Below are 6,751 nucleotides of genomic sequence, written 5' to 3'. Positions count from 1 at the left end.
AGGCACTAGCTCAGTGTGTCAGGGAGCTGGATCAGGTTCAAGAGGAGCACAGACGGGCGATTGCAGAGCTGAAGGAGAGACATCGGTGAGTCCCAGTCCAGCGTTACAGCATTCCCACCCCCACGCCACACATGACACTTACTGCTGTGGAATCCAGTCCAGTGTTCGGAGCGCCTGCGAGCGGCTTCGTGATTAATAATAATCTCATGGCTGTGTGTGTGTGAGGGTGTGTGTCAGTGTCTGTGAGTGTGTGTGTGTGTGTGTCAGTGTCTGTGTGTGTGTGTGTGTCAGTGTCTGTGTGAGTGTGTGTGTCAGTGTCTGTGAGTGTGTGTGTCAGTGTCTGTGAGTGTGTCTGTGCCTCAGCGTGTGTTTGACGTGGCGTTTGACCAGGGAGCTGTCTTTCAGGAGACAGGTGTGCAGTCTGCTGGAGAGGGAGGAGCTTTCTGGGATAGACCCCGCCTCCAGCCCCGCCCCTCAGACAGGTGAGACAGGGGATTCTTTCTCATCGTTGGAATGTGATAGTACAGAGAGGAGGTGTGCAGTTTAACATGCCCTCGAGGGTTCACACATGTGCTGCAACATTGAGAGCTGACAGGGATTGCTTGCCTCTTGTTTAATACAATAAGACTGAAGCGTATTTTATGAACAGCAGCTGTGCGTGAGGAAGTCAGGTCAGAGTCTGCAGAGGAGCCCATTGGTCCAGGGAGCAGGAGGAGTAGGAGGAGCCAGAGACTGGGAGCCAATCAGAGCCTGGCCCTGCCAGCTGTTCAGAGCGCACCGCAGCTGAGCCGTCTGCCAGAGGATGTGAGGACACCTACACATAACAACACAATATACACAATATACACAACACGTACACAATATACACAACTCAACACAACACATACACAACATACACAACTCATTCACAGCTCAACACAGCATTTACACAATATACACAACTCAACACAACACAATATACACAACTCATACACAACCCAACACAGCTCCTATACAATACACACAACTCAACACAACACTTACACAATATACACAACTCATACACAACTCAACACAACACTTACACAATATACACAACTCAACACAACACTTACACAATATACACAACTTAACACAGCACTTACACAATATAACACAGCACTTACACAATATACACAACACTTACACATAAACAATCAACACACAACATACACAACTCAACACACTTACACAATATATACAACAACACTTACACAACAACTTAACAACACATACACAGCACTTACACAATATACACAACTCATACACAACTCCACACAGCACTTACACAATATACACAAATCATACACATCCCAACACAGCTCCTACACAATACACAGTCCTCAACACAGCTCTTACACAATACACACTCCTCAACACAGCTCCTATACAATACACACTCCTCAACACAGCTCCTACACAATACACACTCCTCAACACAGCTCCTATACAATACACACAACTCAACACAGCTCCTACACAATACACACTCCTCAACACAGCTCCTATACAATACACACTCCTCAACACAGCGCCTATACAATACACACTCCTCAACACAGTGTACACAACCCAACACAGCTCCTATACAGCTCCTACACAATACACACAACTGTGTGTGTGTGTGTGTGACATTGTGTGATTTTCACTCCTGTGTGTGTGTGTGTGTGTGATTCTGGTCTGTTCAGTGAGCATACACACCTCGATGTGTGTGTTGTGCGTGTGATTCTGGTGTGTTCCTTGTGTGTGTGTGTGTGTGTGTGTGTGTGTGTGTGTGTGTGTGTGTGTGTGTGTGTGTGTGTGTATGGTGTGTGTGTCTAACACAAAAGGTGTGTGTGTGTGTGTGTGTGTGTGTGTGTGATTCTGGTGTTTTCCAGTCCTTGTGTGTGTGTGTGTGTGTGTGTGTGTTTGTGTGTCGTGTGTGTGTGTGTGTGTGATTCTGGTGTTTCCAGTGTGTGTCTGTGTGTGTGTGTGTGTGTGTGTGTGTGTGTGTGTGTGTGATTCTGGTTCGGAGCCACACCACAACACACCTAAGACCACAAAAGGTCAGGAGCACAGGTCCTGCCACACACCCAGACCACACACTGTGTGTGTGTGGTGTGTGTGTGTGTGTGTGTGTGTGTGTTTGTGTGTCAAAAGGTCAGTAGCACACACACACTAAACCACGTCAAGTCAGAGGTGTGTGTGTGTGTGTGTGTGTGTGTGTGTGTGTGTGTGTGTGTGTTGTGTGTGCTGTGTGTGTGTGTGTGTGTGTGTGTGTGTGTTGTGGGTGTGTGTGTGTGTGTGTGTGTGTGATTCTGGTGTTTTCCAGTCCTCGTGTGTGTGTGTGTGTGTGTGTGTGTGTGATTCTGTGTTTTAGTCACCACACACACACACACACACTAAGAACCACAAAAGGTGATTCTGGTGCACACACACACCCACACACTTTCGTGTGTTTTGTGTGTGTGTGTGTGTGTGTTTGTGTGATTTCTGGTGGTTTTCCAGTCCTCGTGTGTGTGTGTGTGTGTGTGTGTGTGTGTGTGTGTGTGTGTTTGTGTGTGTGTGTGTGTTTGTGTGTGTGTGTGTGTTGTGTGTGTGTGTGTGTGTGATTCTGGTGTTTTCCAGTCCTCGTGTGTTTCTGTGTGTGTGTTGTGTGTGTGTGTGTGTGTGTGTGTGTGATTCTGGTGTTTTCCAGTCCTCGTGTGTGTCTGTGTGTGTGTGTGTGTGTGTGTGTGTGTGTGTGTGTGTGTGTGTGTGTGATTCTGGTGTTTTCCAGTCCTCGTGTGTGTGTGTGTGTGTGTGTTGTGTGTGTGTGTGTGTGTGTGTGTGTGTGTGATTCTGGTCAAAAGGTCAGGGCACAGGTGTGTGTGTGTGTGTGATTCTGGTGTTTTCCAGTCCTTGTGTCTGTGTGTGTGTGATTCTGGTGTTTTCCAGTCCTCGTGTGATTCTGGTGTTTGGCGTCCCGCAGGTTTGGACCCGGATGAAAGTTCTGGATGAGAAGGCCCAGCAGAATCGGGACCGCGCAACCCAGCGCGTTCACAGAGAGACAGGCCGGGCCCTCGAGAGACTGCTGTCAGAACAGAGGAGGCTGAAACTGAGACCTGAGAACACAGAGAGAGAGACAGAGAGAACTCTGGGTCCCGTCTCCAGATGTTTGTGTCTCTCTCTCTCTCCTCTCGTCCCGTCTCCGTGTTGTGAGCAGAGAGAGAGAGCAGGGCAGAGGCACAACACAAAGAGAGAGCAGGGCAGAGGCACAACACAGAGAGAGAGCAGGGCAGAGGTACAACACAGAGAGAGAGAGCAGGGCAGAGGTACAATACAGAGAGAGAGCAGGGCAGAGGTACAACAGAGAGAGAGAGCAGGGCAGAGGCACAACACAGAGAGAGAGAGAGAGCAGGGCAGAGGTACAACACAAAGAGAGAGCAGGGCAGAGGCACAACACAGAGAGAGAGAGAGAGCAGGGCAGAGGCACAACACAAAGAGAGAGCAGGGCAGAGGTACAACACAGAGAGAGAGAGCAGGGCAGAGGTACAATACAGAGAGAGAGCAGGGCAGATGTACAACACAGAGAGAGAGAGAGAGAGAGCAGGGCAGAAGTACAACACAAAGAGAGAGCAGGGCAGAGGTACAACACAGAGAGAGAGAGCAGGGCAGAGGTACGAGACAGAGAGAGAGAGAGCAGGGCAGAGGTACAACAGAGAGAGAGAGAGAACAGGGCAGAGGTACAACACAGAGAGAGAGAGAGAGAGAGAGCAGGGCAGAGGTACAACACAGAGAGAGAGAACAGGGCAGATGTACAACACAGAGAGAGAGAGAGCAGGGCAGAGGTACAACACAGAGAGAGAGCAGGGCAGAGGCACAACAGAGAGACATAACCAGTGTGTGTGTGTGTAACCCCGCACTCTGTCTCTCAGAGCAGTACCAGTGTGTGTGTGTGTGTGTGTGTGTAACCCCGCTTTCTCTCTCTCAGAGCTGATCCTGCCTGCTATCTTCATGCCTTTGAACCTGGTTCACGTCTCCTCTCAGAGGGAGCGGTTCGTGTTCCGCTCGCTGAGCCCCTTGGGGTCCCTGCACCAGCACCAGCCCTCCCTTCCTAGGAACGTATCCTTCAGTCAGGACCAGGACCAGGACCGGAGCACGCTGCAGACAGGTGCTGGAAGAGCAGTCTGTTTCAATGGGAGAGGGGAATTGAGGACTGGGAGGGAAGTGTGAGGGTTGGAGGGGGTGATAAATTGAAGGGAGGTGGAGGGTTAATAGAGTGGCTGTGAAGGGTGGGAGGAGTCAGAAGGCACAAAGCTCTGCTCACACCAGCCTCCCCAGCGTTCTACAGCTGTGATTGACTCCTGTCTGAAGTGCTTTCCTTAGCCCTGCCCCCAGAGAGTGTCAGTCCTGAACCTGCTGGAGCCGGCGCTGACACTGCCCAATAGGGAGCTGCCACAGGGGACAGCCTCGCCCACCAGAAAGACCACACCCACCAGAGGAGGGACCCTAAAGGAGCAGCCACACCCACAAGAGGAGGGGTCTGCTGGAGATATTTTCAGATGAAGTGCCTACTGCTTCAGTGCTATGCCATTTCATACAGCACTACCTAAAAACAAAGAAAGCACAGTAAAGTAGCTTTTCAGTCTGTCATTCCTTCTTACCTGCTGTCTGCTGAACACTCCAACCTGGGTTACGTTTGTAATATCTTGTACTCAGTGGTTTGAAGCACAGTAGCGTTTGACCACGCAATCCCACACTAAAACACTGTGTGTGTGTGTGTATGTATGTATGTATGTTTATATATAATCATTTTAAAAAGGGAAATGGCTGCATACATAAGGTACAAAATCCAAAAGAAAAAGGTAATGCAGGTACACAGAAATGTGAAGTATCATTTTTAGCAATTATTCATTCATATATATACACACACACACACACACATATATATATATATATATATATATATATATATATATATATATATATATATATACACACACATACACACACACACACATATACATTATACACTGAGCATCAAAAGAAACTTATCACATAAAATTCATTAAATGTAATCGAAAAATGACAAGCTTTGTTTTAATGCAGGTACAGTGATTTTTTTATTGTGCTGATTAACAACTGACATCACGAAGATGCTGCAGAATGATCTGTCCATCTCGGGCAGGTGTTGTGAGTCTCCGTCTCCCAGTAGGTGGCCTGTCATTGACAGTGTGTGTCTGATTATATCGTCTCGCCAGGTTTGAAATCGCTGGCTGTGAGCACCCAAGACGAGGAGCCACAGTACACTGCCCTAGTCCAGCCTCTGACATGCCAATTGCACAAAGACGCTGCTCTCTTGACAATTCAACAGCTGAAATCACTCCATATCCAGTGTCCAATCAAATGTCTCACTAATTAAATGCATCTGCTTCAGTCACAGTCACTCCAGCGTGTCGTGGTCAAGGATGAATGATCGAGTGATTAAAAAGAAACCAAAAACATTTTGTCAATGTCCATCATTTATATACTTAATTTTTTTCCAAAAATAAATGTGTTATAATAGTGCTAAGCGTGATACTTGTAGGGTCCGAATCTGAGTCCGAGTCTGAGTCTGAGTTGTAGGGTCGCAAAATGAAGTGCAGCGATGATCAGAGACAATCACACCGATTGTTGCATCAAAGGTTTATTGCAGTGGTCATCAAAATACAGAGCGCTCCGGAGAATAAGTCACTTCATCAGTAACTAGTGTATTCTGCCGGGGTAAAGCACATACATGAGTTATATAGTTTCTACATAAAATCCCCTGCTCCTATCAGGATTTGGCACTCAGCAAACAATTCATCCATCCCTACCCCCTAAACTCATATACTCAACCAATAGAGGATAGCTGCGGGGCATGATTGCCCCCTCCGTTGTGGTTGTTACATTCACTTCAACCTGGAATTTATGACCTAGCAAGCAAGCAGGCATTGTCCTTCTTCTACCATCCCCCCACTGCCCCTGGACATCTGACCCAACCTAATGGTGTACTGAAACATTCCACCCTTCCCCCCTCCTTTCACAAATTCCTTACTAAACATTGTAAAACCGCACCCAAATGACTGTTGGTTTATCCTGTTCGGTTCCTTCAGAGTCAGCAGAGTCCGAGTCTGATTCTAAGTCAGCAGAGTCCGAGTCTGAGTCCAAGCCAGCAGGGTCCGAGTCAGCAGGGTCCGAGTCAGCAGGGTCCGAGTCAGCAGGGTCCGAGTCAGCAGGGTCCGAGTCAGCAGGGTCCGAGTCAGCAGGGTCCGAGTCAGCAGGGTCCGAGTCAGCAGGGTCCGAATCAGCAGGGTCCGAGTCAGCAGGGTCCGAGTCAGCAGGGTCCGAGTCAGCAGGGTCCGTCCAAGTCAGCAGGGTCCGAGTCAGCAGGGTCCGAGTCAGCAGGGTCCGAGTCAGCAGGGTCCGAGTCAGCAGGGTCCGAGTCAGCAGGGTCCGAGTCAGCAGGGTCCGAGTCTGAGTCCAAGTCAGCAGAGTCTGAGTCTGAGTCCGAGTCAGCAGGGTCCGAGTCAGCAGGGTCCGAGTCAGCAGGGTCCGAGTCAGCAGGGTCCGAGTCAGCAGGGTCCGAGTCAGCAGGGTCCGAGTCAGCAGGGTCCGAGTCAGCAGGGTCCGAGTCAGCAGGGTCCGAGTCAGCAGGGTCCGAGTCAGCAGGGTCCGAGTCCAGCAGAGTCGAGTCAGCAGGGTCCGAGTCAGCAGGGTCCGAGTCAGCAGGGTCCGAGTCAGCAGGGTCCGA

The sequence above is a fragment of the Polyodon spathula genome, chromosome 19 (genome assembly GCF_017654505.1).
Source record: "Polyodon spathula isolate WHYD16114869_AA chromosome 19, ASM1765450v1, whole genome shotgun sequence".
Lineage (NCBI taxonomy): Eukaryota > Metazoa > Chordata > Actinopteri > Acipenseriformes > Polyodontidae > Polyodon > Polyodon spathula.
This window is presented reverse-complemented; position numbering follows the sequence as displayed.